We start from the raw sequence: 12020 nt of genomic DNA, 5'->3' as shown, positions 1-12020 counted from the left end.
AAGCAGTGCTTGCCCAGGCCAGGTCATTGTAGAACAGCAGACAAGTCCAGTGAATGAGAATTATTCTCTCATATCAGCAAAAATCTTCTCAATTATTTATTATCACACACTGAAGACCAGAATATTATAATCTAAGTTTAGAGAAGTAAATTTTTGGTCTCTCCAAAGTCTTTTGAGTGGTACATGAAAAAAACCACATTTTAAACAGCGGTTCAAATTATATCTCCTCTGGTATTATGCTTTGGAATTTGGGTGGATTATTCATTTCTACTTTTTGCAGTCTAATAATTATTCAAAGACCTTGCTTCTTCTTCAGAAAAACTCTCTTTTTAAACCATTATAGTCCTTTAACTGAAGTTCAGAGGAGTTACCATAAATTTGTGCCCAAAGAGGCAGAGTTCAGCCTGAAACTTTGAGGTACTGATATCAAGGGGAGCTCTGACAAGATATACAGTAATTGTAGGATGTATAACCATGAAACAGCCTCTGGTTATTTGGCTGAGACCTCAGAACTGAACAGGAGTGATCAGAAAACTCTATGGTGTTTGAACAGATTTTTCCCAATTATTTTTCTTTTATTCAGTACAGCCTTTGTAAGAGTTTAAATAAGCTTATTTTTAAGCTGAGATTCATAATAAAATATCTAATAATTTTTAACTTCCCCAAAATCTCTGCTTTTTTTTTTTTTTTCCTTTTAGGTAATCATTAACAACATCTGCAATCCTGTGTAATTCCAGATCACCTAGTTGCCAGACAAATGTCTCAAAAGTATTGAATATTTTCATTTTTCCTTGTAATTAGAGACATAAATTAATTACTCTAAGCTTCTTGCATCCTGCTTTCTCTTATCTCATCTTTTCACCACCATGTCAAACTTTGGATGGAACAAAAGTCACAAGAAGTTAAGCAAACAGAAAATATCCTTAAAGAATTGAGTGAAAATATGGAGAAAATTTTTGCAGTAGTCATCTTCATTTCATTTCTAAGATACTCAGGAAGAATGTAACAACTTGTTCCCTTGTTTTTTTTTTTTTTGTTGTTTTTTTTTTTTTTTTTTTTACTTAAGGAAGTTTTGTCTAGTCAGAATGAAATAATGGTTTGAGGATCAGGAGACCTCAAGTAGTATAGACACTGATTTGCTGAATAGTTTTGGGAATACTTTCTGTGAGTCAGCACAATCATTTTGCTGATGGAAAGAGTGACCTAAGTTTTACCAACCTGAAAAATAGAAGGTTGTGACAAGCACAATGAAGTATTTTGCTGCTGGAAGCACTATGGTTGCAAGTTTTATTATGATATTTTCATTATACTTTCTTCTTATTGTTAAGGAGTAGGCTTTACTTCACAGTTTCTAGTAAAAGTATTTTCTAAAGCATGAGCAAAATAGTTCTTACAAGAGTTATTTTCACAATAAGTGTACATGGTACACACAATTTTTTTTCAGATATTTAATCTGAAAAAACTTCCCTATTCTATTAAAGCCAAATTAAATTAGAACAAACACATTGCATTTTCCTCAAAAGAAGCAATTATGAATAAGCATAAACATGCAAATATTTTAAAGAAAGATACTTTGCTTTGCAAAAAATAATAAGAAATTTCTGAATGTGTAAACTAAACTGATTTCAACTTTAAAAGCTGGAACCTTGTTCAGGTTCAGGGAATTTTTTTATCTCTCTTGAAAATTTAAGTCCTTCATATGCCTACATATATTTCAAGGTATAAGTGTCACTAATTTATTTTATTGTATGTTCCCAATATGTCTTTGCTATACATCATTTGAAAACAAACAAATACACTGGATATTCTTCTCTAAAATATGAATTATCCAATGGCAACTATTCAATAGAATCAGTAGAAGGGCCTGGGTTGGAGAGACCTTAAAGATCATCTAGTTTCCATCCCCCTGCCTTAGGCAGAGACACCTTCCACTAGGTCAGCTTGCTCAGAGCCCCATCCAGGCTGGATGGGACATCCAGAACTTGTCTGCACAGCCTGTGCCACTGCCTCACCACCCTCAAAGAAAAAAATTATTTCTGATATCTGATCTAAACTTTTTCAGTTTAAACTCCTTGTCCCGTCACTAAATGCTCTTTCAAGATCTCTGTGCATTTTTATTGTAAACTCTCTTCAGCTACTGGAAGGCCTCAGTTAGGACACCCTGAACAATCCCAGTTCTCTCAACCTGTCTTCATAGGAGGGCAACTTCATCCCTTTAATCACCTTTGTGGCTTCCCCTGGTCTCATTCCAGCAGGCCAATTGATTCAAAGTCCAGGTCAAAAGTCCTTCCTGTGCTGCAAACTCAGAGTTTGGTTTCATCAAGGCCTCATTGTGATGTGGCATTTTTTCAAGAAATAAGAGATTTGACATTCCTGTGGCAAAGGGAATATCAAGAATTAGAAGAACAAGAAACAGAAAATGTTTAAGGATGACACTGAAGACATAAATGCTAATATTAATTGCCTCGGCCCATTTTCTGTAGCATCTACAGGAGTCACACGGACAGAATTTAAAGCAAAATGAAAATACCTATGGTAAGCAACCAGAGTAGTAAAGTCCATCAGGTCTATCATGACAGGAAATATTTTAAGATTTGAAATGTTGTCTGTTCCTTTCTATACATTTAATAATGCTCCCCTATCCCATCTAGTTGAATAGGACTACTTGTATTCTTGGAGGGAAGCTTGTATGTAAGCATATCCTGAGTTTCTGTTCCCAGGGAAATTAGAAAACACTCAAGTTGATATGTCAGTGTCCCACTTTCTTTGAAGATGTTCATGGTGATGCATGGAGGTGTCTCATTTTCTTATGGGAGAGGAATAAGAGTAGAAAACAGGAAAGAATTAGGAAACATCACTAGATATATGAAAGATCAATTCAGCAATTATGGGTTTAACCCATTGAACACAGGTCATTTGGCCAATTGAAAAGGGTCTGTATTTATAAGATGTCATTTTTGCAAAAATACGGATATTGAAAAATATCAAGGCTAGGTCTCTCAGTGTGGCAAACAGGAGGTACAGAAAAATCTCATTAGCTACTAACAGGATTTATACCCTTGTATCTCATGCACCACTTTGAAAATTCACTCTCAGTCATCAGGAAGTGAGGTAATATTCCAGCATTCCAAATTGTGTAATTCGGATACAGACAAGAAGCCTATTTGGCTATTGCGTACAAAGAATCAGAAGCATAAAAATTGCTTATAGTTACATATTTTATTTAAAGCCTGGATTTTTCCACTGGACCCGTCTACATATGAGTCTTAAAAAAAACCCAAAAAACCCCACCACATTACTGGATCTTAGTTATTAAATAACTCAGCTTTACAGTTAGATGTTTCCAGTTTCTAAAACACAAAGACATCTAAAGATAAAAGAATTCAAAAAAATTTTGCTCATAAAATGGGGAACAGTTCAGTTACATAAAAATCACCAAACCAAACAAAATACATATATTCATGTGCAAACTGTTCATTTACCCATTATGTTCCAAGAGTGTGTTATGTTAATGACAATCCAAATAAGTATTCATATTTTGAATGTGTACCATTAAATTCATATAATCAGATTTTTATTGTGATGGAAATTCTGTGGCTTTGTCTTAGAGTATTTTGGAATAGTTCTTATTTTCTATCTCACATCAAGAAATTAAACTGGACCACACCAAGCAGATACAGAAGGGTGTGACAGGTGGAGACCATCATACCACACTCCATCCATGAATTCATACCAGTGATTCACTCAAGTCAAAATAATTCATGGCTGATCTTCTACTAGCATAACCTTCTACCTCAAGGTTTTTTAGTCAAGAAAAATGTAAGTGGACAACCAGGAGTACTAGCTTAATTCTTCATTAACTGTATGAAGTGTGCTAAATATCTTGACTAAGAAATTTTGAAAGAAAATGATGTCCAGAAGATTCCTTAGAGCACTCTCCATTTCCAGCAGCAAGCTCTTTTCCCCAGTCATAACAAAAAGTCACGTAGTTGGTAAGTACTCAATATAGAAATAGATTCTAATCAAGTAAGGATGTGTTTTAATTTCTAATCATAATCCTTATATGATTGAGTGTGAAGAGTTCATCGACATATATTTTAATGAGATGAAATAATATTTTATCATAAATGTTATAATTTCAAATAAGATAACTACATGCATGAAGAAGTGATTAGCAATACCTGAGGAAACCAAACCATATTTAAGTGCAAGAATGAGTATTTTTGTGTCAGGATGTTTTGCAAGGCTGTTCTGGGAGTCACTGCATGCTCTGCCAAAATCTCGTTCATCATATTGGAAGTCCTTCTGACAGCATTGCGCTGCCTTTCCTCCAAAACAGCACCTGAAGCTATGCTTAGACTTTGCAAACTAGGCTGAAGCCAATATAAAAACCTCTAATGAAACCAGAAAAAACATTTCTCTTGTGAAATACTGAAGTTCTGATATATTTTTATTAATGGGTTCTCCTTTTTAGCATTATTTTTTTCCCCTCAGAATTTTATCTCTGAAAGTTAGTAGCCATATTGACAGATCAATTCTAACCCTGACAGGTTGTGTGTCTAGTTAAGCAGGCCACTCCTTTTATAAGGAGACCAGAAAGTCAAAAAGTATTCTTCCAGCATCTCACAAGTGATTGGGAAAAAAAAAAAAAAAAAAAAAAAAAGGAAAATCTAATAGCCTTCCCATGATTTGCATAAGAAAATAGAAAAATAGCAAGTTTTCCAGAAGTTAGCCTTTTTGCTTGGTAGGTAGTTATATTTCAGAGTTCTTTACACTTTAGGTAAAATGAAAGTGTTACCCCCAAGTTCTCTATTTTTCTTAAAGCACCAACTTCATCAGCTTAGCCAGACTGTTTAGGTGTGCAGGACAGCACCATCCCTGGTGCTTGATGGAACCTCATGAAGTCAGCCCAAGTGAGCTCACAGGAGCTGGGGTTATGCTGCTTCTTGGGGATGTGGCTCTGGCTGCTAACTCAGATGATCTATCTATCTATCTATCTCCCTAGTATTTGGATTCTTTCTGACCAACAGGCATTTAAGGTCTCTAGGCAGAGCACAGGAGGATGCAGAGCATTAGAACAGAACCCAACCCTCCCCAAAAGGCTAAGCAGAGAAGATACAACATCACATACATGCACAGATTGTGTAATGTGTCATGCTCGAAGTCTGCCACTTCAAAATTCTAAGCAAAAAGATACCATTTTCTCCTTATTCAGGGCTGTGGAGAGGTTCTTCCATCTACCCTCCTGAAGGTAGTGAGACACCTGTTTTCAGTCCAAAAAGTGATTTTGCAATTGCAATGCCAGATCTGGGAAGCGGGGCTGATTTTAGCTCTTCTTTCACAGCCCAGCCTTTTGGTTCATGCCCAAGGGAATGGAAGGCAGTCAGGCTTGATCCTCTTTGCCTGAAGAGTCATCAGCCAGCAGTGTTATCAGGCTACAGAGAGCTACTGCTGGGGTAATGCTGAAGGGAGGAAAAATACTGCAGGGAAACACACTCTGTCCTCTCTGTTCAGCCAAATCTGCTCTACAGAAAATAAGAGTCATAGGGCCAGGAAACACAGGGCCTGGGAACAGGAGTCTAACCCAGGCTTCAAAGACAGTTCCTATCTATTATGTACCACACGTGGTAAAAAATGCATTAGTAATCCTGAAGGCAGTTGTCAGACTCAAGTTTTGACCTGCTGGGTGCTCTTGCAACTATGATATCAAGTCATGCCCCATCTTTGCAGTGCATTTGAATATGCTTATCATAAGACTGAATATGGTTAGTCTTTTACATATCAAGGACCTTTTACAGTGCCCTGGGAAGTGCAGTCCTGGTTAAATGAAAACTGCCCTCAGCTGTTAGCCTTTCCAAAAAGTTTTACAGACCACCTGAGGTATTTTAAGTGGGAATTATATAGTCTGAATAGTTCATATTACTAATTATCTCCCACAAATCCTTACTGTGTCCTCAGATTAAGTCTGTTGTAATTGCTCCACTGCAATTTACAGAAGGTGAAAGAGTGAGTTCACCTTGTTTCAAAATCCTTTCCTATCACAAATTACTCTTTCATTCTGATAGCAATTTAGACCACTGATGGGTAAATTTTGTTCCTTAACAGTTTGAAATAACCCAGTCATTACAGGTCAGGAGCTTTTGCTGAATATAACTGTGCATATATAATGATACAACTGGTGGACCCAAAACTAATAAATAAATGTGCTTGTCATAGCATAACAAAATATATGGAGTTGGAAGGGACCCAGAATGAGTGGGTCTACTTTATGTAGAGTACCACAGTTCTTTAGCTTCCTTCTACACACAGAAGTGGTCCCTCTGGTATGAAAACAGTTTTAGATTTTTGTTATAGAGACTTATCCAGCTTAAACACATTTTTGCCTCTGGTTGGGAGTTGCAGAACATGGAATTCATAGTAAATGACCATGTTTCTACTGTCTCATCAGTGACTTCAATAATACAATAAAAAGTTAGTGCTGTTTTAAGGAGCATGCAAAGAACATGGCACTTGTATTTGGATTCTAATTTGTGAACTGCTTGGCAGTCTTATTTTCCCACAGTGTATTCATCAAAAGATATATTAGTTATGCAATAAAGTATTTTTTAATTGCTAGCTTTAGAAATATTTAAGTACTCAATTATTTTTATCTAAAAGGCTATTATGAAAAAAAAAGAAGTTAAAAATGGATATGGCCGTGGCTAGACAAGGATTATAAGTTGCACAGCAAGAGCACTAAGCCTTTGATGAAGTGTATAAATAATTAGTAACACACTTTAAGACTTCTTTTTCTTGGTCTATAGTACCTGTGCTCATTTAATTCCAACTGAAAATATGCCTATTCGTTCACAGATAGTTTGGTGACCAAGTCAATGGGAAAAGTGATTCATGTTGAAGCACCTAAGGCCAAATACTTTCTGCACATACACAGATCAGACATTCACTGGGAGATTAGGCACCAACACAAATTTGTCCTGTCTAAAGATCACAGGGGACATGAGATAACATGTATGTGGCAGAAATAGTGACCATAAATGAAGGCATGTGAGTATGTGTAATAAATTAACATCTAGTTTTTACATGAATGATTTTTAGTAACCCGAACAAGAGATGAATAACAAGAAATAAAACCCTAAAAATAGGCTGTCCCAATTTTGCTTTTTTTTTTTAAAAGTTACATGAATACCCAAATATCCTATTTTGGTTCTTATTCTACAAACATTGATGGGATGAATTTGGTCAGCACAAATGTATATGAACTTGAAAATCAATTCAAATATTCAGTGAACTTCACTATACTGCACCTTGAAAGCCTTCACAAAAGTATTTTCACATTTGAAGAAGCACTTTGACATCTAAAGATGCAAGCAGGGTGCCTAATGTAAATACAGTACCTAATGACTAAAGATAAATGTCTAAGGTCCATTAGGTTCTCAAATCACTGCAAAATTCTAGTATTAGTATATATATGCTTGCTGGAAAGAGGAACATAGAAAGATCTCAGGAGCTATACTCTGACAGCTGTTTTACTCATCTCAAAGAGGACTTTGGAGAACTGTTCTGCACCAGTCCACTGATTTGCAGAATTCCCTAAAATATTTCCTCACGTAACTAATACAAAATCAATTCCTCTTATCAGTGTAACCCCAGTTCAGAGTGTCACACAGAGTTTTTTATACTATGTTATGTAAATCAGCATTGCTGTCAGATCCATCTGTGACTGTTGCCTCTTAAGTGAATTACTCCAGTTTTGAAGAAGTAGCTCCACTAAGAAGTCTAAAATGCATCAAAGAATTACTTCAATCCCAAGGATTTTGTTTTATTGTAACAATTTTTCTGCATCAACACATAAAATTAAAGATACTGTATCATGCAAACCATTAAGTAGGATTTCACCTTGGACATTCTTCATATTTCTGAGTTCATAATATACTACCAATGTTCATATGAATGCCATTACAGGACCCTTTGTAATATTTTAGAATTTTTTTTTAAGCTGTAAATACACCAGTGCAGGAAGATAGAAGGGCTGACTTCTTAATAAAAGGGCTATGGTAGAAATTTTTGAAGAAATGTATAAAATTGACAGTTATCAACTATGTAGTGGAGTGCTTGTCAGTTGCGTTGTCACTTTTCCACACCAACAGGGAAAAAAAAAATCCTTGACATGACTTTGCTTTCCCTTTTAAATGTATGTAAAGAAGAAAAGCACTGCACCATATGAATGCAGCTAGAATGGAAACACAGTGTTTTTCAGAAGTGCCTGTTTATGTGAGAGCAACTGTGTTATTTGCTTTCCTTTTCTTTTGTTATCCAAAACATAGTAAATAAAACTTAATGGGGTCTGAATAAAGAAACTTAGAAAGTAAGCTGATTTTTAGGAAAAGTATCCTCATATTTAGCAACAACTATAAACTTAAAAGTGCTATTTCATTATCTAGTGCATGTTTCATGTTTCATAGTTTTTTATTATTCATTAAAAAAAGATTATAAGTATACACAGTTTTTCTTATTTTATTTTTATCCATTTTATTAATATTTTTATTTCATCCTAAAAAAACCCCAGAAATAATTGGGAAAAATATGGTAAAAACTTTTTAGGCTCCCAAACCATGCATAAGTTTTACTTTAATTTTTAAAAATAACACTCATAATTTTAATTTTTATGACAAAGTACATATGACTTTAAAAGTTTATTTTAAATTCATATTTAAGTGGTTATTTAATATAAATTTAAATTTATATGGTCAATTAAGGGTGTCAGCTGTCTTTGGTTTGCTTTTTCTTTTATGGATAAGGAAGATACATGAGTGCTTGAGGTAAACTACATTAGAGCTCAAGTTAGGAGGTAACATCTAACCCTTGGCTGATGCTCAGGGAAATGCCCAAAGTGGTACACACAATCACAGATCCAAGATCATTGAGTCCAACCCAGCCCTAACACCTCAACTAAACCATGGCACTGAGTCTTTTTTTACACATCCAGGGGTATAGACTCCACCACCTCCCTGGGCAGACCACTCCAGTACTTTATCACTCTTTCTGTAAAAACTTTCTCCTAATATCCATCCTATATTTCCCTTGGCACAGCTTAAGACCTCTGGTTCTGTCAGTTGCTACCTGGAGAAAGAGACCAACCCCCACCTGACTACAGCCACCTTTCAGGGAGTTGTAGAGAATGATAAGGTCACCCCTGAGTCTCCTTTTCTCCAGGCTAAACACCCTCAGCTCCCTCAGTGGTTCCTCACAGGGTTTGTGTTCCAAGCCCCTCACCAGCCTCCTTACTTCCTCTGGATGCGCTCAAGCATCTCAACGTCCTTCCCAAACTGAGGGACCAGAACTGGACACAGCACTTGAGGTGTGGCCTCGCCAGTGCTGAGTACAGGGGGAGAATGACCTCCCTGCTCCTGCTGGCCACACTATTCCTGATGCAGGCCAGAATGCTGCTGGCCTTCTTGGCCACCAGGGCACACTGCTGGCTCATGTTCAGTCAGCCCCCATGTCCCTTTCCACCTGGGCACTGTCCACCCACACCATCCCCAGGCTGTAACACTGCAGGGGGTTTTGTGGCCAAAATGCAGGATTCGGCAGCTGGACTTGCTAAATGTCATGCTTGACCCTTGAAGGTGGTGTGGTGTGTGATGTGAGTTCACAGTTTTTGTCTGGGGCTCAGAAATCCTTTGGTGAAGCTGCCAAAGCTTTTTGGGTACTGATAAGCCTGGAATTGCTGGCTGTTCCATCCTGCCGCTCCATACAACCAGAGTGGTCCTTCTGGGTATCTGTGGCCAGGTGTCCTCAGCCTCCCTTGCCCAGTGACCTTGCCCACCTGAGCCCAGCTGCAGGATACCATGCTGCCTGCCCTCCAGCACTGCTGGTCACGCCGAGTGACAGGGTCAGTGCAGCCATCAGGGTGACACTCCACACTGAGCCTGTGCTTTCTGGATGTGGTCCATGTGCCTCCTGGACTGTGGCACACAGGCCTGGCCTTTCCCTTACGTGTGCTTACCAAGCAACCCACACGCTAAACATGTGTTGGTCAAGAGGAACAAAGGTCTACGTTCCCACAGTCCACACATAACATTCCAGGCTGAGAGGTGATAATCTTGACTGCAGGGTCCCTGTGCAATGCCCACCAAACTCATTAGATAAGCAGAATTTTGCACCTCACTCACTTGTCTGCAGTCTCCCCAATGAGAGAAATGCAATTGTAACCTCTTGGTGGTCTATCTGCACATTACTGCTATGCTCTTCTCCCTCATAAGGCATGTTGTAATATGGATTTACAGTTGAATTTCTGTTTCTTTTGATGTATTTTGTTTTTGTTTTTTTTTTCTGGATTTCACCAGGCAGAAAAAAATCACAACTATTTAATTGATTCTCTTTTATGGAAGATAGATAATCTACATCTGTTTTAATTTGCACATACACATCAGTGCTTTCTATCTGAGATTGCCAGTGATTTTGGCTATACCTAATTAACCAGTTTTCAGGAGACCTCTGTAGCAGTCCTAAGTGCAGCCAGCCAAAGCATTGTGAAATTTTTCTGTAGTTGGGCCTCTGTAGCCCAAAGCTGACTCATAACTTCCAAGATGTATCCTTGTAACCTGTCACATCTTTAACGTCCCCAAATTTTCCTGTGAATAATAAACCACTAGAATACAGTCTTAGAAACCAAGTATAAATGTAAAATAGATACAGGGTGCAGAGAACCTGTGGATTCTAGGTGTGTTGGTCTGCAATCCCTACATCACTGGGTATTACAGTGGATGAGGTATCTGCTTAAGGATGTGAGGCATACTTTATCCAGATCAGGGCAGTAAAGACCAACTTCAATGGCTCTTACCCTGGTGGAACAGTCTGAGGACAAGACAACCAATGAAAGGTGGGAAACTAGTATGTCCTTGGGGTGGGTGTCTGATTCAGAAAGAGACTGATGGGTGCTACTGTACTTGAAAAGCCCCAAAGTCTGAGGCATCCAGGAAGAGAAAAGCTACCAGAATGTATTTTATTTAAATATAAGATTTATTGAGAAAGAAATTCACCAAAAGTTTGAAAAAGACATAATGGCCAGTAGAAAGGTCTTGGAAATACAAGAGGACACCATCCACTTACTAAAAATATTCTAATATTCTAAGTTATGTTCTATCAGCTTTTGTTTGAAGTTTCTGAGTTTATCAGAAACATCTCAGTAGGTATTGGTCAGAAAAAGCTGCAGAGCCCAGAAAGCTCTCTAGAAAAAAGTGGAACACTAAACCAAATGTAGAGAGTAGAGCTTTGTTTCTGATCATTGTTTCAAGGGACCTTCTGGCTGTGCAATGGTAGATTAAAGTGAAGTTGGTTTTGGCTCTTCCAACCTGTTACTCTGAGAAATATACATCAAATGCCAACATCTAATTCAAAATCCTATTCCTATTCTTCTTGACCCAAGAAAATTTTCTGTTCTGAATTGTTTATTTAGTGTTGTTTTTTAACAATGAGTTTTAGGACATATTTTCATCAAACTATAGATTTTGTTCTTAACTAAAATAAGGATATATTTTTACACATTCACCTGAAGACAACCCTTAATGTAGTCTAGTGCCCTGAACACATTGTTATGTTGAACTCATAGAAGATTTGAATTTTAAAGGGAAAAATGTTATGTATCCTCAGTATTCATGAACCAATAAGGTCAGACACAAATTTACCATATGTAGAAAGCTTGAAATATTTAAGGCTGTTGACATTCAATAGATCCCAAGGGTAACAGATAAAGATACCACTGTTAAAGTATAGTGCCTCTTTCAATTTCTTATATTTTTCTAAATTACCATTTGGGGGAATTTAACACTATAGAACAAAAATAGTGAACTTTTCTAGCAGTTACCAAAAAGTAATTTATTGTTTGTATAGTTCCAGATATAACTAGATTTGGATTAAAGAAATTTAGGTCTTTTGCATTGTGTATTCCTGCAGGGTTTTTTTAAAAGTATTTGAAGGCAAAAATCATCACAATGTGTTTTACCAGTTATGCACACTAA

Source organism: Lonchura striata, chromosome 2 (genome assembly GCF_050655825.1).
Source record: "Lonchura striata isolate lonStrDom1 chromosome 2, ASM5065582v1, whole genome shotgun sequence".
NCBI lineage: Eukaryota > Metazoa > Chordata > Aves > Passeriformes > Estrildidae > Lonchura > Lonchura striata.
Note: the sequence above shows the minus strand (reverse complement) of the source record.